We start from the raw sequence: 22,276 nt of genomic DNA on the forward strand, positions 1-22,276 counted from the left end.
CCCTGGCGGCTGTTCATGTCCGGGGGGTGGACAATGGGGTGGCGGATGCCCTCAGTCGTTTTTTTCCTGCCTCCCTGGAGTTGGCCTTGACACCGGCGGCCTTTCTTCTGGTGTGCGAGAGGTTTGGTCTTCCTTTTCTGGACCTCTTTGCTTCCCGGCTCAATGCGCAGCTTCCCCGGTTCTTCTCCCGGGTTCCTCAGGTGGGGTCTTGGGGGGTGGAGGCCCTGTCCCTGCCGTGGCCGGCTCGCCTGTTGTACGCCTTTCCCCCTCTGGTTCCCTGACCATTTAGCCTTGGCTATTCAACAGTCTAGGAAGCCGTCTACCCTTCAGTCTTATGGGAGGCATTGGGGTAACTTTGAGCGTTGGTGTCTTGGCCTGGCCTTGTCCCCTTTGGTTTGTCCTTTGCCGGATGTTCTATAATTCCTTTGGGATGGGTTCGAGAAGCGTTTGTCTGTCTCTACTCTCCGGGCTCAATGGGCTGCTATCAGGGCTTTTAGGGCGCCTTGGGGTAACCTTCCTGATGTTGATGGGTTGGTTTCTCGCTTGTTGCGCAGTTTTGCGTTATCCCGCCCTGTGGTGCGTCCTTCCTTTCCTCTCTGGGACCTTCCTTTGGTTTTGAAGGTTTTGGTGGCTGCTCCCTTTGAGCCGTTGGAAGAGGTGGATATGAAATTTGTCACCTTGAAGGTGGTTTTTCTGGTGGCTACCACCTCGGCTCGTCGCCTGGGGGAGCTGGGTGCCCTGATGGCTCGGGAGCCTTTTCTATCCTTTTCTGCTGATGGGGTGGTTCTTCGGTTGGATCCCTCTTTCGTGCCCAAGGTCTCCTCCCAGTTTCATCGTTCTCAGGAGCTGGTCCTTCCGGCTTTGGTTTCTGATCAGGTGGACGTCGGTGATCTTCCCTGGTCTCTGCTTGATGTTTGCCGGGCTTTGAGGGTCTATGTTGATCGGACCCGTGCGTTTCGGCTTTCTGACTCCTTGTTTGTCTCTTTTGGTGCTGGCTCCAGGGGTAACCGTGCTTCGTCTTCTTCCATTGGGCGTTGGTTGAAGCAGGTTATTGTTCTGGCCTATTCCCTTTCTGGTTCCCCTCCCCCGGCTGGGGTTCAGGGGCGTTCTACTAGGGGGATGGCTGCTTCCTGGGCGGAGGTTCGTGGGGTGTCCCTTTCTGAAATTTGTAGGGCCGCCACTTGGGCTTCTGCTAATACCTTTGTTAGGCATTACCGTATCCAGAATGTTCTGGGTGATGACACTAACTTTGGTTTGGGGGTTCTTCCGGCGGTATGTTCCTGATTGCCCTTGTTTTCCTTTGTGCTGTGCTGTTTTTCAATAAATTGCTGGGTTTTCGCTGTTCTGCTGTGTCCTGGTGGTTTGTTGTTTGATGATGGCCGGTTGCTGCTTGGGTATTCTCACTTGTTAGCAATGAAGGGGACGAGGACAGGAGGGACCTGGGGGTAATGTCCTATTACTTACCGGTAATCTTCATTACTCCGGGTCCCGTTGTCCTCGTCCCCTTCATTGCATCCCTCCCTCCCTCCCGGGCTTTCCGGCCCTCATCTTGGGCTTGGTGGTTCAGGAGGCATGCTGGGTGCTGTACCCTTATGTACTCCCTATAGGGAGAGGGAGGGGCGTACCAGCATTCCTTCTTTCTTTTTTCTGTCGTGAGATGGACATATCTCACTTGTTAGCAATGAAGGGGACGAGGACAACGGGACCCGGAGTAATGAAGATTACCGGTAAGTAATAGGACATTTCAGAGTGTCTTAGAATTAATTTGAAAATATACTCACACATCTGACACTATTTGGCCGAAAGGAAAGGTGCAGGAATGAGTAAAGAGTCATGACTGAAAAAAAGGAGTATATGAAAATATTGAAAATATTTGAGATGTTCTTGGAGCTTTTCTTCTAGAAAGTCGATGAAATGGATTTTTAAGTGAAGAGCAAAGTACTTTGCCACGAGAAAAGGACCTCCATGATATACTATTTGGCCTCAAGGAAAAGTAAGTCAATCAAAGATTAGTGTACATTTGTCATTTGTAAGTTTCTAAAGTTTTTTTTAAAACACAATCTTTTAGATTGTGTTTTTTTCCCCCGCTATTATATGATGAGTAATTTGGACTCACTCTTTTAAGTGAAATTCAATATATTCTGAGAACAGCAAAAATAAACTATGTAACATGTTGTACAAGTTATTCTATATTTTGGATTGTGTAAATTAAATTGTATTCCCATTCTCTGACACTCACTTTCTTTTTTCCATCCTCCTTCAGCTCTTTTTACTCACTTATAATGTCTTTTTCTCACTCTCTGTAACCCCCGTTCCTTTACTCCACTTCTTTGACAACCCCTCATTCTCATTTCAACTGTCTGCACCCCCTCTCTCCCGTGCATAACTTTTCAGCTTTCAGTCTCTCTGCTTTACTTCCCTTTTCCGTATTTTCCTCGTTTGCTCTTTTTATTAATTCCTGTTTACTCACTCAGCAGTATTATTGCACTCTATCACTATAAATCACCCACTCTCCCTCACTTATCTTTGTTTGCTCCTTATTTTTCACCTCTTCTGTCTATTTTTCGTTTACTATTTCTATGTCCTCAGTGCCTCACTCTCCTTGTGTTATGTTCACTTGTGTTTATCTACCTTCTATCATTTCTTTTACAACAACTTCACTGCTCCTCTCTCATCGTTCTTCATCCCATTTCTTTTAGTCTGGTTCCATTACTATCCCTCATTTCCTTTCTTTCAATGTCCTTCTCTTTACTTTCATCACCAAATTATTTTCTCTCAGTAACACTGTTTTAGTCGTCTTCTCCTCTCTTTCCTTTTTTTGCTCCCTTACTCATTTCCTTTTCTCACTCATTGTACTCCACCTCACTCAGTTTTTCTCTTAATGTGTCTGCCTACTAACTTCCTCAGTCCATTTCCCTCAATCGTTGTATATTATCCTCTCTCCCTTCATCCTTTCACTCTATGACTGTTCTTCACTTACTCTCAGTTATCTTCTATTCCTCATTCTTCTAAATGCATCCTTAATTAGACTGTTTTCTGTCTCAGTCATTATCTTTTTAATTACTACTGTTTCCTGATTTAGTTTTGCTAACTCACATTGTTTTAGTATCTTTCTTACCTTCAGTTCATTTCTCTGTTCTTCTCTTCCTCTGTGTCAGTGAATCTATATGCCTTACTCTTAATAATTTGCTCTCATTCTATTTCTTTTTTTCTCTTTTTATCCTTCTACCTTACTTTATTTCCCTTTCTGTGTCCTTCACTCTTACTTTATTTCTAAATACAATGTTATGATTTTTAACCTCTTCATTTGTATATTTTAATTTAAAATACACATTTTACTAATTATAACTTATTTTTTCTTCTCTCTCTCACAGATACAAAGTGTAGTAAAAAAAATTAATTAAAGTTACATTTATTATATGGTAATTATGACTAAAAAAATTTAGTTTGTAATCACCCTTTGCTTAAAGCTTACTAATATTTTCTCAACCAACCTCACTCCTTTGTCTTTATTCTGCTTCCTCACTTATTCTTATTCTCCATGTTTACTCCAATTTCCCTATTTCCCCTCTCATATTCAACTTCTTTCAGTCCCTATTCTTTATTTCACTTACCCTCTGTTCCCTTCCTTTGCTTCTTCACTCATTCTGTTTTTCTTCAATTTTTACCTTACTCCTACACACACATCTCATCCCCCTCTCAATACATACACACACCTCTAACATACACCCCCCACACACACCACACACACCTCATACACTCAAAAAATCCTCCCACACACACTCTTCACATACACACACACATTCCATACACACACATACATCGAACACATATACACCCCACACTCATGGACTCCTCACACATATTTCACACACCCTCACCTCCACCCACACCGAAACACCCCACACAGCCACACCCAAAGACACACCTTACACACCCACACCCCGACCTACACCCACTGACTCCGTATAAGTCACACACACTGCATTACTTATCTTTCTTTGCTATTTCACTCAAACCCATTCAGGTACTGTTACCTTTACTCTCTCTGTCCTTTCTCTTTGTCACTCCCCATCTCTTATCCTAATTCAATTTTTCACTCTCTTTCACCCCTCTTTACTTATACTAACTGGTCTTTTCTTACCCTCCCTCACCGTTCTTCATGTATCCCAGTTACGCCACTACCCTTCATTCTCAATTTTTTTCTGACTATCTTTTTCTTTCAACACCCACTCACATTCTCCCACTATCTCTACTTTAGTCTTCTTCCTCTCGCTTCCCTTCTTTCGCTCCTTTAGTGATTTTACTTTTCTCACTTTCACCCTATTACACCTTTTCTATTTTTAATTATTTAATAAACAATCCCTCTGTGTTTCTCCCTTTAGCTCTCTTTCTCTTAACATTACTCTCTTTGTGTTTGTTCCCTCAAGCTAACTCCTTCATTAATTATTTTTTATTTTTTTTTGGGTGCGCTCCCCGGTGCGCGCCCCGGTGCACGTACCGGCACGCGTACCCTGCAGAAAAAAGAATGACACAGATTCATTAAAAATAAAGGTTTATTTTTATAAAGTAAAGGTAGTTCTAAAAAGAACTGTTTTTTTTCTTCTTTTTGTTGTTTTATATTTTTTTTATGTATTTTTAAACTTTTTTTGGCTTTTCTGAACAATTTTATATTTTTTTGTATTTTTTATGGGGAGAAACAAAAAACAGGGAATTGTAAATGGCTCAACTGGAGCATAAAAAAAATCAGGAAAAATTAGTTTTTTTTTGGACACTTATGGTTATTACCAGCAACCATGATAAATTCGATGCTTTGCTCACCATAGCAAAGTAACTTGTTACAATATTTGCATAACATTTTGTAATCGCCAAACTTAGGTTGGATAGTAGCCAATGTGTCTCTTGCCCCCGGACCCGATGGAGTGAGTTGTTTTGATGTTGAGCGTCTAGACGTTGATGGGGGTAGTTTACTGCAGAGGTCCCTTAACTCTGCATTAGAGTAGTTGTTTGGATGCGCACGCATCATGTGGCGAATCATCATATGATTCCCGAAGGAATACTTTTTGTTAGGGTTCCCCCTGGATAGCTCAGCACCACAAATTAAACAAGTCACATTTGCTGCGTTGACTTTTTTAAAACCCCTTGGGAGTTTGTAGAACTGCCATATAAAGTGCTCTTTGGGTTTGTAGGGCTTTTTATCTTCAGGCAGGAACTCCCTTCTCTGTGCCTCCTCTTCATCATCCTCCTCCTCTTCCTCTTGACCACCAACGTAATCTTCTGGTGGTCTTTTAGATGGTGGTGGTGGTGGTGGTGGGCCAGATGCTGCAGCTGCTGATACTACTATAGCCATTTTCTGAGATAGAACTCGAAACAGGTCTTCCTCAGTCAAAGGACAAAGTCAGAATAAGGAAAAAAGGAGGGGGCTTTCATCATTTGGAAAACAAAAGTGTTCTGGACCAATGAAAAGTGTTATTTTAAAGTCACATGATCCAGGCTTTCATCATTTGGAAACCAAAACTGATCTGCACCAATGAAAAGTGTTATTTTCAGATCACATGACCCGACGCGCTTACGCTACGTGCCCCGGGGCGTGTCGCGTAAGCAAGTCGAGACGTTGCGCGATCGTATGCAATCGCGTGCTTCCGGGTGCGCTTACGCAGTGCGTCATATGACGCATCACGCGACTACGCTAAACGTCACGATGTTGTTTTCGTTCGCGGAAATAGCGCTAACAGGACGCTCCCCGGTATGCGCCCCGGGGCGCTCCGTAACATTGCGCTTACCCGTACGTTCACCGGCACGTGCCCCGGGAGTGCCCCGGGGCAAACAATAATAAAAAAAAAATAATAGTAATTTACACAATTTAAAATTTGTTATAAAATTATTACTTTTCATACCTATAGATATTTGCTATTAAAAAACCTATGAAATTCACTGAAAAAAACAGGTTTCACACCAGTTATAGTTAGGAATTAGCTTTTAAAAAACCTATTAAATTCACTGAAAAAACCATAGGTTTCACACCAGTAATAGTTAGCTGGAAATTTTACTCGCATAAAACCAATGAAATTCCTACGTTATAGTTAGTTGGACTCACTATAACTTGCGTGTGCAATGCACTGCTGATTTTGTCTCATATTACATCACTCATGACATGGTCAGTGACATCACTCATGACATCACTGATGACACCATCCAGTGAATGTGTGTATTTTTTAAAAATAAATATGTGTTATTTATGGTATATGGTTTTTTCAGTGAATATATATATGGGTAGGTAGTTATAGTTAGGACCTAGTTTCCATAGGAATTCCGCAACATTCTATTTGGAATAACTTTTGCGCCCGTCAATGAATCTTCGCGAAATTCTCCAAGAAGATAGTTTTCTCCGCTCTGCTCCATCCCTGAAAGCTTGGTTGTGATATATCTATAGACGAAGTACCGTCTGAGGATTATACGCGAACCCTTACAAGCACAGGCTGTCAACTGTTTGTCAGCACTCCAAACCAGGAAGTATTGGCAGCCATCTTGTGTCTCTGTAGAAACGATGAACAAGAAAATTGAAAAAGAAGTGCGCAAAAGACGCAAAGTCACGGGATGCGCGTAGGATACGCGCATCACGTTGAAAAAAAAAGAAAACCTGAAGCCCGCTTTAGTGCTGATTCGTCAAGCATGGGCCGAGAAAAAAAAAAGGGGGTCCCAAAATGTGTTTTCCCCATGCAATTTTCCATAGTGATATTTAAGACGCGTTACAGCCCGAACTGTTGAACGGAATTACACCAAATTTGGCAGAGAGGTAGAGTTTGGTTTGCAGATGACGGTTTTTGTTAAATGGTGTAAATCTGTGCAGTAGTTCCTGAGGAAATCAAAAGTAAATTCCTGGATATATCTATGGCCGAAGTACCATCCGAGGATTATACGCTTACCCTTAGGTGTATAGGCTGCATGCTAATTGGCTGTCAACTGTTTGTCAACAGTCCAAACCAGGAAGTGTTGGCAGCCATCTTGTGTCTCGGTAGAACTGAGGCACAAGAAAACTGAAAAACAAGTGCGCAAAAGAGGCAAAGGGGGCAGGGCTTCCTCAGGGTGTCTCACAAGGACCCCAAGGCCCAAAAAATATATTTTTTTTTTAAACGCGGGATGCGCGTATGAAACGTGTATCGCGTTGAAAAATAAAGAAATCCTGAGCCTCCTTTAGTGCTATTTAGCCCCCAGGGCTTTTTTAAAATATATGTGCTGGGGTGCTCACGGCCCCCTCGCAATAAATGTAAATGTTTATGTGTGTGGGTGCTCTAAGAAATCCCCAACCCCAGGGACCACCACCTCTCGGGGCTTTAAAACATTAATTGATGGGGGTGTCTGAGGCCCTTTCAGCCCCGGGAACCGCCACCCCCCCGGGGGCTTTAAAATATTATTTGATGGGGGGTCTGAGGCCCCGGAGCCTCGGGGACCACCACCCTCGGAGCTTCTTGAAAGTGTTGGAGGGGGGCCGCGTGGTCCTACTCCTGGAGCCCAAGATGGCCGTGGGGACCGTCAACCCCCATGGCCGGTTCCTGTAGTGCCGCGGGGTGCATACCCCCGGGACACTGCCGTTTGCAATGACAGGGTGGAAGAGAGAGCTTATACAGGCCTATTCTAGGTTGGCAGTGTGCGTGGACTAGGGTTTGGCTGGTGCTGATAGGGAGCAGATAGTATTTGTGTTTCCCGTAGTTTTGTGTACCCTCTAAATCAGAAGGGAGCTTATATAGGCCTATTTTTTTAATTGTATTTATTTATAAATATATTTATATTTTATTTATTTGTGTACTCCCTTTGCAGATCCATAAACATTCTAACATATAATTTATGTACGATCTTTTCTGTGTTGGACAACAGAGTGTTACACCAGTGTCCTTGTCATGATATATGATATCCTTTTTCTTTTTTCTGTATTTTAACCTGGCTTTTTTCAGTATTCTTCTACCTCTTATGCCAATCAGTTCCACAGTTTTGCATCCGTTTGTTGCAGTGTTCTTAGCCTTGTTGTTGTTTTGCTGACTTACCAGTCTATGTACATGATCCGCCGTCCTATTTGTGCAACCTTTTGTGTATCGTCTTTTATGTCTGACCTTGGTTATTTAGTATTCAGTGTCCTACACATACCAGCACATCTGTTGACATGTACTTCATTCCTTTCCATTTCCCTTCCTCCACCCTAAGTGACAACACAATGGGGGGAGACAAAGTAAGGGTCTGTTGTAGTCAGTGGCTGAAGCTTGCAACACAGCACAGTAGGTAGGACACGGATTAAGGAATCCCAAGTCCACCACTCATGGACTCTCCTGCCACTTGTTTCCATCTCCTTTGCTATGCCTTATTTATTAAATCTCTGCACTTGACCTGGTCTTCAACCAGCGTATTCTCCTCATAGTCAAAGCACATACAATCTATCATTTCATCTGGCCTTGGCCAGTCTGTGTGTGTGGTGGTACCGCCACCATATATTGCATATTATACACCACCTTGAGTGTATCCACCCTCAAAATGCCTCCACTGGCCATTGTACATGCAGACCTTGGACCACCCTTTTCATCCATTCTTGCATCTTGAGATGTATCCTCCTACCTCTGTTCTTTACATCCTACTTCCCCTTTTAAATATTCAAATCCTCTTGGAAAGACTGTATCAACCCTTTAAGAGAAAAAGTAAGAAGGTTCGGGAATCAGTCAGTCAGTCAGTTAAAATACTTTTATTCGATAAATTAATATCATAAAAAGACACAATACAATTATACAAAAATGTTCGGAATCAATTTATATGTGATCTCTGCCTACCATCCTAATACCCAATCATTAAATTACATGCTTTGTACCATTCTATAATGTGTTTGACTTGCACTGTTCATTCTTGTTTGGGTTTGTGTGTCATGACAATGAAAGGGACCATATTCCTGCAAATCTTAAATAAAGCACTTCACACAATGCATAGTGACACTGTATATATTTATTGTATTTATTTATTGAATGTATTCATAATAATTTCCACTCAAGTTCACTTTGTTCCTTCATTTTCAAAATAAATATTAAATACATTTCTTCGGAAGCATCACATATGCTGATATTACAGTAAAGGAGTTGTAAAAATAAATTTAGTATTTCACAAAATATTTTATGTGAGCATCTGAAACACTAATAATCCAGTAAAGAAGTTTTAAAAATAGTTTCAATGTTTTACAAAACATTTTATGTGAGCTCCTCAAACACTGATATTTCAGTAAAGAAATTGTCAAAATAGTTGGAGTGTAGCTCAAAATATTAAACGTGAGGACTGCAAACACTGATAGAACAGTTAAAAAGTTGTGAAAATAGTTTCAATGAATCGGAATAACTCATTTCACTTCACTGAGAACATGTTTCTTTACTACTGACAGATCTTACATCTTACGTCTTACAAATGGAAAATGTCACTTACACAGTAAGCATTTCTTCTTGGCATGTAGTGGTGTAGATTCATATGGTTTCCATAGTCCTTCCATATTGTGTTGTGTTAGGATGTTTGCAAGTTGTTTTTCTTTGAAGAAGTCTATTTAGTCACTTTGTAAGGCTGTCTCCTCCTTTTGATGATATTCTGCATGGGAATCGACTCTATTGTCAGGGAGATTCCTGACTTAATGTCATACAAACAACATCTCACCCATCCCACTTGTTCTTAATGGGGTTCCCTTATAGACTTTGTAATCATCCCTTAATGTATCTTAGCATAATTGTTACTACTCCATCAATTTCCAGCCTTCCTCCCATCTTCCTCACACTTCCTGCTGTCACACCATGAATAAGACGTCGCACATTACATTAAGTTCAGCGATAGATATGCAAACTTTTTGAGAGAATAAGCCAGGAATGGCCACGTGGTGCAGGAATAAATATGAAAGTCACGGGAGGATTCTTGGATTGGCCCACCACAGAGCTAGGATTACACCTTACACTAGGATTAAATGTGAGGAAGCACAGGTCATGTGGCGTAGCAATAAAAGTGACACAAAAAGTGTACATTTCTCTATTATTTGTGAATAAGATCTATTAAGGTGAAGGTGTAAATCAATGTGAATAAAGGTCTGCAATATTGAATGTAAAATCCTCAAAAAATGTACAACTTATTCAAATATCTGGTTCTGGATGTTGAGATATGTACGAATCTGCTAAGTGGGGTATGATCGCATGTCCCCCTGTAGACGACGATACATTCAGATGTCTCCACTATCAACTTTCGATGATACTTTCTGTTCCTACCATGGTGAAATATAAAAGAAGATTTGAGCAAGTTGCCAACTTAAGTTAGAATTGTTTTATTAAAAACGCAGTCCTATATAGTGTATGAAATTACATGTATATATATTTTTTCCAATAGCAGGAAAAATTTTATAATCGCTCAAATCTCCGGAATATAAACTATACAAATACTTATTTTAAATGTGAGAATGACCGTGTGTGAAAGGGCGATGGAATCGAACTCCACATTACGATAGTAACTATTACCAATCATAAATATTTTCTTTTACTATCTTTTAGATGTAGAGCTTCAGGGTGCATTATGTCCCAGCACGTGGTGAAAAACACACTGGTGACAGAAAGTTGAGCTGCGAATATTCTTTGCAGTCACTCTCTCACTTCTCTCCTTTCATAAAAAAATTACACACAAAGTTAACTTCTTTTTTATCTTACTGGTTGTTTTTCACAAATTGGCATCTCCCCCCTACACCTCTAAAACTCAAGTATTTTGATAGGTGTTATCCTTAGTTTGTTTTCCACTGAGTTAGTGGTACCTGAAACAACAAGGTTCTGTGGAGTTTGCGATGATGTGTGGTCTAAGCAGGACGCATTGATAGCAAAGTCTATAAAATCAAGTTTTCTAATAAATATTGGTTGTTCATTCACAGATGTAGGTTGAAGTATGTCTCCAAAAACTATGAAATATTTTGTTCTAAATAAGTGATCTCATTCAATACGGTCATGTGTCGAAGATTTCTGGTGCACTGAGTTAGTAATTCTTTTGGCGCTGAGTTTGAACATACCCTGTGATGATGCGTGGTCGGGGGGAGAGGCACAGTAATTGAAGTAATGTCTTTTGCTGATTGAATTCTGTATCAATTTCATTTAAAAGTGATAGTTCGCCTCATTGCTGATATAAAACTGTTCATTTTTCTTTGCAATGATTTATGGTGCACTGAGTCAGTAGTATCTTTGGCACTGAGCTTGTACGTACACAGTGATAATGAGTGGTAAAGGGGGACACAAACATTGATGAATGCTATTTTGTTACAGTTAACAGAATCTGTGGACACAGTACAATTGTCTTTGCCTTTAATAATTCGAGACTGAATTCAATGTTGTCTTTAGTGCTACTGCGCCACTGGTACCAAGTAGTAAACTCTGTTGATCGCTGTGTACATTTCAAGGCAGTACTTAGTACAGACATTGAGGAACGTTTTTTGTGGCATCCATTAACAAAATTGTCTCTGCCTTACATAAATCAAGGCTTACTTGAATGCTGCCCGTAGTGTAGATGGAAAGCTGAATTCAAGTTGTGAACTCTGCTGTCGGCAGTGTAGATTGAAGGCAGTTGTTGACAGACATAGATGAATGCTTCTTGTCACTTATTTAAACAAAATGTGAAAACATATAGTAGAATTATCTCTGCATTAAATAAATGAAGGCTGAATTTCCTACTGTTTAAAGTTTAAGAAAATCTGAGGACATTGTGCAATTGTCTGTTTTAAATAAATCAAGACTGAATTGAATGTTTTCTGTAGTGCTGGTGCTCCTGGTATCTAGTTGTCACCTCTACTGACCACAGAATAGATTGAAGGCAGTTCTCAGCTCAGATACTGAAGACAAATTTAGATCCAAAGCTGAATTCAATTTGTGAACCCTGCTGTCCGCAATGGAGATCAAAGGCACTACTCAACACAAAAATCGATGAATGCTATTTTGTACAGTTAACAGATTCTGAGTACATAGTACAATTGTCTCTGACTTAAATAAATCGAGACTGATTTCCATGTTGTCTGTAGTGCTGATGGGCTCTTGGTATCAAGTAGTAAACTCTGTTGATCGTAGGGTACATTTGAAGGCAGTACTTAGTACAGGCATTGATGAACATTTTTTGTGGCATCCATTAACAAAATTGTCTCTCTGGTATGGGAAAAAACATGACGGCTGCTAGTTAGCAGTCGCAGTGCTCTGGGGCGAGCTCCCGCTAAGATTGCCCAAAACTAATCCTCTCTGACCGCTTTTTTGGGGAACATGCCGTGGAACTTACTGCGACCCTGATGCCAGATACCTTGGTGGGAGTTTTTCTTCGGTGAGCCCAGGTTGTCGCTTGTCGTGGTTTTGGGCTGCGTCACGCTGGTTACATCTCACTGGGATGCAGTACGGAGTTTCTCCTCCGGAGGTCCCTCAGCGTGCAGTCCGCTGTCTTTATCCGTGTCCTACGGTCGATTTCCTTGGAGGACCCAAGGATAGTTTGATCGTTGGTTTGGTGCTGCAGAGACCTGTCTTAGTCTGCTGTTTCCTATGCGCTGCAGGAGTCCCGGTCACAGCCGCGACTCCGGTTTTGAACTGCCGCGCTGGAGCTGAGGAGGTGGAGGAAGCTGCAGGGCTTGGTGCAGCCGTGCCGAAGATCGTCTTTAGCCGTTAACACACGCAACGCCACGACCAAAGCATTGGGCAGTAAGACACAGTTGCAGTCGCACTTATTTGCACCAACGTCTGCTACAGTGGAGGGGCTGAAGGTCTGTGAAGGTGGTAAGGTTGTTAATGCTATACCTATTTCTTCATTATCTGCTGCGGTGTTATCAGGCTCAGACGAAGATTGTAGCCCAGTTGAAGCACTGACTAACACCCCTAACACTAATCTCAGCAAGAGGGGTCACAAGAAGAAATTAATCCCATCAGAGAGTGAGGGTAAGGGTGACTCTATTGTTAAGTCTCCTCAGGTATTGGCTGGAAAAAAGTCCTCTTCCTTTTTAAGCACCGAGGTGAAGTCTAAACGTTCAAGGAATAAGAGCAAAGGGAAGGGAAAGGGCCCCAAGGCTGCGCTAATTACTGTGCCAAAAATTACTCCTTCGCTTCGTTCATTCTTTAAAGTAGTCCCTCAAACACTGCACTTATCGCAGGATCTCACTATGGCAACCGCTTTGGTTACCCCAGCCACCTCCATCCCAGCTACACTATCTCCTCTACCGGATTCAATGGGGGATGCTGGGGTTGGGGTTCAGACCGAGGCTGTGGTCGAGGCAGAAATTCCTGCCACCTCTCTCCCTGCTATCTCTAGTCTTGTTCAGGTAGATGGGGTGGACTTACAACCCCCCATAGGACCTAAAGTAGATCAGCAGGCAACGATAGAATTTATTTTCGGGGGCAGGAGAGCAATGCTTCGCGGAGCCGGGTCCCCCACAAGTTCAGTCATCTGCTGTAGTGCCTGATGACTTCCTAGCAGCTTCACAAGGGGTAGAAGATGATGTCATTGTTGCTGCATGGGGTAAGGTGGAGGAAGGTAGAGAGCAGCTTGAACCTCTTGCCGCACATGGTGACCTGGTGGATTGTGGAGGTGAGTCCTCCTTAACAGCAGCTTCTCTACTGGGAATGTTTTCTGCCCTCACAATGGAGATACGGAAAGGATTTACCGAATCCTCCGCAAACCAGGCTGAGATAAGAAAATATTGTGAATCATTGGACCATAAGATCGACAGGCTTACTATGAGAACAGGTGTTCTGGAAGAGACAGTAGCAGTACTTTCGGCTCATTTGGACCAGGCAAAGGTCGATATAGAGAAACTCACCAAGGAAGATCTGGCATTCAGTGAAAGGATGGAGATGTTGGAAAACAACCCCAGGCGGGGAAATATTCGCATCCTAAATGTCCCAGAAGGGTCGGAGGGCTCTGATATCAAGCTATTTATTACTACGCTACTAAAGGAATCTCTAGGATTGGAGCAGTCAATTGAAGAACTAGCCACTGACATACATAGAGTACACAGGGATCCCTTTAGGTGGAGCCCCCAGAGGTCTAAGCTGCGTAAAATCCTTGTTAACTTTCACACTTATGTGTTGAAGGAGCAGATTCTCAATAAGGCATTGAAGCAGAAATCCCTGGCTGGGAAGGGGTTCATGTTCATAATTAGATCTGATCTCTGTAGAGATTCCTTTGAAAAACAATGGGAATTTGGGAGGCGTTTAGAGGCTTTTAGGGCTTTAGGAGCAACAGCCCAACTTATGTTCCCAGCTACGTTAAAAATTATGTACAATAATAAGATGTTTAACATCAGATCTGTACAGGTGGCAGACGAGCTTTTGATGAAGCTGGGTAGAGAGAAAAAATAGGGTTTGCAAAATGATTTTCGAACCTTAACTGTTGAATTTTATTCTCATCAACATTAATTCAGCAATTCCCTATCTTGATTCTGTATTCTATCGCTACTCCTATATTTTCATTTTTTCACTTTCCTTTTTTATTTAGATAGGTATCTATCTATATTGAGGATGATACAAAAAGGGGGGTTGAACCATGCAGTCGCGGGGACCTGGGCGTTATATGATATACCAGAAAAGGGGGTCCCCGCAAGGAGAAAGTGTTGTGTACAACACACACTAAGAAAGACAATAAAACTAGAAACACTCAAATCACAATTACTTATGAATAAATATTGTCCTTTATTTAACAATACCAGAGTCCATTTATAAAACACACATCGTATTTATGAATAATAATAAGCCCCAATCGGGTAGGGAAAGGAAAAGAAGGGGTGTGCTCAGGTAAGTGAAAAGTCGTAAAGAAATAGAAGCATTCAAGAAAAAGTGCAATTGCTAAAGTTTACATAAATTTCAAAAATGACTCAAAATAAAACCAAAATGTTTTGAGGCATCGTTTGAAAACAGTCAATTTGAGAACATTCTGCGGCTATATACATGGTTGAATTAAATCATAGGCATGTGCCGGATGTCCCAAAAACAAGAAGGCGTCGACGTTTCGACCCCTAGTCGTAGGTTACTTTTAATCCTATGAACGGGGTCTTCATCAGGACAAGTGTGAAAGGGGGGTTGTTGTGGGGCATTCAAATCTGTAAATTAAAAACGAACATTAGATCGATTCATTGATGCGACCTATTGCATGTCGTATTATTTAACATCAGATATATCGCAATTACCATGGTCTAGAGAATAACAGAACCCTGCTTACAGTCAAGGTCTCACTATTTGTTAATCAATATTCATAATGGAGGAGGAACCAGTATTGCCTAAACACAGGCAGTATAATCATTTGTAAAAATACCCAAAGTGATGGTCAAAGGGCAGCTACTTGTCATTCACATTAGAGAAGTGATATTCACATTAGAGAAGTGATCCATCGCTATCGTATAATTTAAACCATCTTGTGCTTCATGAACTTACATCAAATTAAGACACGAAGTACTGGAGGTTGATGGTGGTAAACAGTTGCCGTGATCCACACCAGGGCAAAGTATCAGTAAGTTACACGAATTTCTAAATTGAAATAAGAGACTCATTCAGGAACATGACACACTCACTAATGTTCCAACAAAAGCGCATGTAAATAATCGGGTCACTTACATCAGATCCTGCAATTAAAGCGATGTCGACCTTTACCCTGGGATTATTGAATTCTGAGGTAGTGGGGTAACGTGATTTTAGATATCTGTAAAAATAGATTACAAACCAGCTAGTACAACACGGACTCGATCGCAATCTCATATTAAGGCATAATTTACACACAGGGACTTACATTGGAGCTCAGCTTGGTAGAATAGCGTGGCTGCTGATCGTTTAGAAATTGTTATTTAATTGCGCCACTGTAAAAAATAATAAATAAAGCTTAAAGTTAAATAATGATCATAACGGATTGGTCTCATATGATGCTCAATCCATGATCGGCTTAAAAAATTCCATACCTCTAAAAATGCGCTTGTAATTCGCTCTGTAAATTCAAGGGCGGCGGGGAATTGCTGCGTCCTCCGACGTCAGACTGTTAGCCGCTGGTCGTTTGCCATGCGAAATGTTTTGGATTCCCGGCCTCGTCAGGAAAATGGCCTATGTGACAAGAAAGCAAACGAGGTTGCCTCTCTGCAGAATTTTACGGGGCGGACTGTCAAGGAAAGAATCCCGGAGAGAAAAATGAAACATTACCAAGTCCTCGTGGTCACTGCCGTCAGCTTTCACTCCAACCCAACTCCGTCAAACAACTTCGCGGAGTTTGGGGGCGGAGTTATATACTTTAATGAACATGGGAAAAAGACTTCTCCCGTTCTGTCGACTATAAGGAGAGAAGGTCAGCGCTTGTAAAACTTGAGCTCAAAAACCGGACTAAATTCAGATCTAGTATTATAAATACATTTGGATTATACTAAACGCCCTAATTTCAAATACATTCATCATAAATCACATGTACCATAAACACAAATTGTACTCGAGCAACTCTCTCACAGGAGGTTGTAATCGAGTGGTGTTGAACAGAATCATCAGATAAACACAATTCTACCGCATAAGAAATGAAATAATATAATAATATAATATCTCATACAGTGGCAAAACTCAAGCAACTCTCTCACAGGAGGTTGTAATCTTGTAAGTATGATGATATATTATTTTAATGCGTGAGATGTGTGGGCAGGCGGGATGGTATCTCATATGGTGACACAACTTGAGCAAATCTCTCTCAGGAGGTAATTGTTGACTAATTTCTAGATATCAACCCAGGGCTGCCAATTGAGCCAAACTGCTGTCATGTTCGTTCAGTCCATTTTTAATCGTGTCCAGAAGGGACATCTATTTCGATTCCCGTGTATTTAAGGCTGTACGTAAATTACCTCCTCTACTCCCCAATGTGACTTTTTCAAGGACTAGCCATTTCAGGTCAGACACTGTGTGTCCTGTCTTTTGCCAATGTTCTACCAAAGGCGCTCCTAGCACATTGCATCGCACTCTACTGCAATGGGAGGAGATACGAGATTTTATTTTTTGTTGTGTTTGGCCGACATAAACAAGACTGCACGGGCATTGTATCATATATATTACACTGGTAGAGTTACAGTTGGTATAGTGTTTCAAAGTAAAAACGCGGTCTTTATGGGAAAAAGACTTGGTCTGGATGGTGGTATCACATGCAGTACAGTTGCCGCATCTGTGATGACCCACCACCTGTGGCAAATTCCATAAAGTGCTTATGGTGGGTTGTCGCTCCGGTTCCAAAAAAGAACGGACCACCATGTCACGAATGTTCTTTGCCCTTTTGAAGGAATGGAGAGGGAGAGATGGTTGTTTTATCTCATCAGCTACTAAAGGCCAGTTTTTATTGATAATAATCACCCCAGAGGCCTTAAAGACAATCTGCCGGTGGGTCAATTTCTTAGAATTAGACGTAACTGCTCGACTCGAGCGAATTACATATTGGAATCTGAGATTCTAAATGATCGTCTCATTTCGCGGGGGTATCCAGCACGAATGGTCAAACGTGCAAGGAAACGAGCGTGGTACAACCCACGCGAGAGTCTGCTGAACCCTGAAATCAACAATCAGTCACAATCAGAACGCATCATTTGTGTGACTACTTTTTCTACACGCAGCAATGAAATAAAACAAATTATCAATAAACACAAACACAACAAAAAATAAAATCTCGTATCTCCTCCCATTGCAGTAGAGTGCGATGCAATGTGCTAGGAGCGCCTTTGGTAGAACATTGGCAAAAGACAGGACACACAGTGTCTGACCTGAAATGGCTAGTCCTTGAAAAAGTCACATTGGGGAGTAGAGGAGGTAATTTACGTACAGCCTTAAATACACGGGAATCCAAATGGATGTCCCTTCTGGACACGATTAAAAATGGACTGAATGAACATGACAGCAGTTTGGCTCAATTGGCAGCCCTGGGTTGATATCTAGAAATTAGTCAACAATTACCTCCTGAGAGAGATTTGCTCAAGTTGTGTCACCATATGAGATACCATCCCGCCTGCCCACACATCTCACGCATTAAAATAATATATCATCATACTTACTCGATTACAACCTCCTGTGAGAGAGTTGCTTGAGTTTTGCCACTGTATGAGATATTATATTATTATATTATTTCATTTCTTATGCGGTAGAATTGTGTTTATCTGATGATTCTGTTCAACACCACTCGATTACAACCTCCTGTGAGAGAGTTGCGCGAGTACAATTTGTGTTTATGGTACATGTGATTTATGATGAATGTATTTGAAATTAGGGCGTTTAGTATAATCCAAATGTATTTATAATACTAGATCTGAATTTAGTCCGGTTTTTGAGCTCAAGTTTTACAAGCGCTGACCTTCTCTCCTTATAGTCGACAGAACGGGAGAAGTCTTTTTCCCATGTTCATTAAAGTAAATAACTCCGCCCCCAAACTCCGCGAAGTTGTTTGACGGAGTTGGGTTGGAGTGAAAGCTGACGGCAGTGACCACGAGGACTTGGTAATGTTTCATTTTTCTCTCCGGGATTCTTTCCTTGACAGTCCGCCCCGTAAAATTCTGCAGAGAGGCAACCTCGTTTGCTTTCTTGTCACATAGGCCATTTTCCTGACGAGGCCGGGAATCCAAAACATTTCGCATGGCAAACGACCAGCGGCTAACAGTCTGACGTCGGAGGACACAGCAATTTCCCGCCGCCCTTGAATTTACAGAGCGAATTACAAGCGCATTTTTAGAGGTATGGGATTTTTTAAGCCGATCATGGATTGAGCATCATATGAGACCAATCCGTTATGATCATTATTTAACTTTAAGCTTTATTTATTATTTTTTACAGTGGCGCAATTAAATAACAATTTCTACACGATCAGCAGCCACGCTATTCTACCAAGCTGAGCTCCAATGTAAGTCCCTGTGTGTAAATTATGCCTTAATATGAGATTGCGATCGAGTCCGTGTTGTACTAGCTGGTTTGTAATCTATTTTTACAGATAACTAAAATCACGTTACCCCACTACCTCAGAATTCAATAATCCCAGGGTAAAGGTCGACATCGCTTTATTTGCAGGATCTGATGTAAGTGACCCGATTATTTACATGCGCTTTTGTTGGAACATTAGTGAGTGTGTCATGTTCCTAAATGAGTCTCTTATTTCAATTTAGAAATTCGTGTAACTTACTGATACTTTGCCCTGGTGTGGATCACGGCAACTGTTTACCACCATCAACCTCCAGTACTTCGTGTCTTAATTTGATGTAAGTTCATGAAGCACAAGATGGTTTAAATTATACGATAGCGATGGATCACTTCTCTAATGTGAATATCACTTCTCTAATGTGAATGACAAGTAGCTGCCATTTGACCATCACTTTGGGTATTTTTACAAATGATTATACTGCCTGTGTTTAGGCAATACTGGTTCCTCCTCCATTATGAATATTGATTAACAAATAGTGAGACCTTGACTGTAAGCAGGGTTCTGTTATTCTCTAGACCATGGTAATTGCGATATATCTGATGTTAAATAATACGACATGCAATAGGTCGCATCAATGAATCGATCTAATGTTCGTTTTTAATTTACAGATTTGAATGCCCCACAACAACCCCCCTTTCACACTTGTCCTGATGAAGACCCCGTTCATAGGATTAAAAGTAACCTACGGCTAGGGGTCGAAACGTCAACGCCTTCTTGTTTTTGGGACATCCGGCACATGCCTATGATTTAATTCAACCATGTATATAGCCGCAGAATGTTCTCAAATTGACTGTTTTCAAACGATGCCTCAAAACATTTTGGTTTTATTTTGAGTCATTTTTGAAATTTATGTAAACTTTAGCAATTGCACTTTTTCTTGAATGCTTCTATTTCTTTACGACTTTTCACTTACCTGAGCACACCCCTTCTTTTCCTTTCCCTACCCGATTGGGGCTTATTATTATTCATAAATACGATGTGTGTTTTATAAATGGACTCTTGTATTGTCAAATAAAGGACAATATTTATTCATAAGTAATTGTGATTTGAGTGTTTCTAGTTTTATTGTCTTTCTTAGTGTGTGTTGTACACAACACTTTCTCCTTGCGGGGACTATCTATATTGAGGGTTGCGGTTCTTCTTCCCTCATCTTTCGGAGTAGTGGCGGGTACATCTGGGCGGGTGCTTGAGGAGGGGTACTATCTACTGGAATCTGTTCCGGTTAGATATTACAAGGGTTTTTCAGGGGGTGGGTGGTGGGTGGGCGGGGGAGCACTGGGGTTGGTTTGGGGTTGGGAGGTGGCAAAAATATAAAAATGTCCTCATCAGTCTAGGAAGTGTTAAAGGGGATGGAATTAATCAGAAATTGTTTAATGATTTAAGGTTGCAATCTGCATTCTTGGTGTTATTAGTATGTTATGGGTAGTCTAAAATTTATCTCCTGGAATGTTAATGGCCTTCGTACCAGGCCCAGAGCTAATAAAATCATGCAATATTTGCGGGACTAGGATACGCAGGTCATTATACTTCAGGAGACCCATTTAACTCAGAATGAAATGCTGGTCCTTATTAAGAAGAATAAATGGATAGATTTTGCGGTATCTACGACACAAACAACAAACACTAGAGGAGTCTCGGTCATTTTCAAAAAAAGGGCTAAGGCCAGGTTGTTATCACAGGCAGTGGACCCATGTGACAGATGGGCCATCGCGTCGGTTGTCATAGCTGGGTCACAAATCACAGTTCTGGGTTACTATGGTCCAAACCGGGACGACCCTTCAACTTTGGAGTCTATCTTTTCTCACTTGCTCTCCTTTTCCGAACCTATTATCTTTGCTGTAGATTTCAATGTTGTACTGGATCCCCGCTTGGATAAATCTACTAATAGTCGCTCCCTAGCTTTGTCTAAAACTAGGTCCTTTTTACAGAGCGCAATGAAGCAATATGGTTTTGTTGATATTTGGAGAGAGAGGTCTGGACAACAACAAGGTGTTTCCTTTCGGAACTATAAATATAATCACCAGTCCAGGATTGACTTTATTCTAATCTCCCTGAGACTGGTAGACTCTGTCAATACTATCAGTTATTTTCCTCAGCACTTATCGGACCATTCGGCAGTAGAAATGGAAATGGTTTGGCCTATTAAACGGTCTTCCATCACATGGTCTTTTGACCGCTCTCTTCTTTCCTTCTCAGAGGACATTGCCGATCTTAAGCTTGAGGCCAATAATTTCATGACAACTAATAGTGGCTCAGCGACTCCGAGGATCATCTGGGACTCGTTTAAGGCTTTCTTGAGAGGACCTATTATGGGGAAAGTCTCTTATCGAAGAAAGCAGCACAGGGAGGAAATTACCTCTATTGAAGCAAATATAGTCCAAATCCAACTGGACATAGACTCCAATCCAACAGCTTCTGAATCTGCTCGCCATCGCCACCGCTGCTCCGTGGCCTGCGGCTTGCCCGGTGGGTTATCCAGGCTCTGGGCGAATTGCGGACTGCGAGTTCCAATATCACAAGGCGGTGAACTTCAGGGACAGAATCCAGATGGAAGCGGACACTTGAGACGCACAGGAGAGTGCCGCTCCTCTGCACACCTCGGCATTCCAGTCCCGGCTCCAAGCGATCCCAGGTTTCAGCCCCAGCGATCCCAGCGGTCCCAGCGGCGCACCTCAGGCTTCCCCAGCTGTAGGCAGCTGCAGCCTACCCGAGGATACAGCCGGAGTGAGTAACCAAGCCCCCGCCCTCTCGCCACATAGAGCCCCACCACCGCGTCTACCCGCGTCTACCTGGCGGTCCCGGGGATCTTTGTTAACTGCTTACTCGATCTCTTCCCCACTTATCCCCTTTATCTTGCCTACGGGGGGTATCCCATACACCCCCCCGCCCAGAGTGGCAGAGGAGGTAGGGGAGAGGTGGGTGAGGGGGGGCAAGGGCAACGAACTGTGGATCAGAGGATCAGGACAACACAGACAACCCCTGCAATCCGACAAACCGGCCAATCTAGCTAGATATAAGCCTCGGTGCCCAGAACCCGAGCTGCGGCTGAGACTCCAGAAAGGAAAACAAGGAAAAAAGTAATACCAAACAAGGCCTGGCTAGTAAACCAGTACTGGGAGCCGATTTTTCTTACTGAAGGAAATTGTACCCTTTTTACCCTCGCTGCTGGGGACCACTAACTCGGGCCCTGTGTTGCCAACGGGAGTGCTGCCAGCTGGGTGCATGGTCCCCCCCGCCGCCGCACTTCTACATCGCGGCCGCCGAGCGGGGGGACTATAGCCCCCATAATCCCCGCAAGCCCCGCCCACCG

The sequence above is a fragment of the Lissotriton helveticus genome, chromosome 2_1 (assembly GCF_964261635.1).
Source record: "Lissotriton helveticus chromosome 2_1, aLisHel1.1, whole genome shotgun sequence".
In the NCBI taxonomy this organism is placed as follows: Eukaryota; Metazoa; Chordata; class Amphibia; order Caudata; family Salamandridae; genus Lissotriton; species Lissotriton helveticus.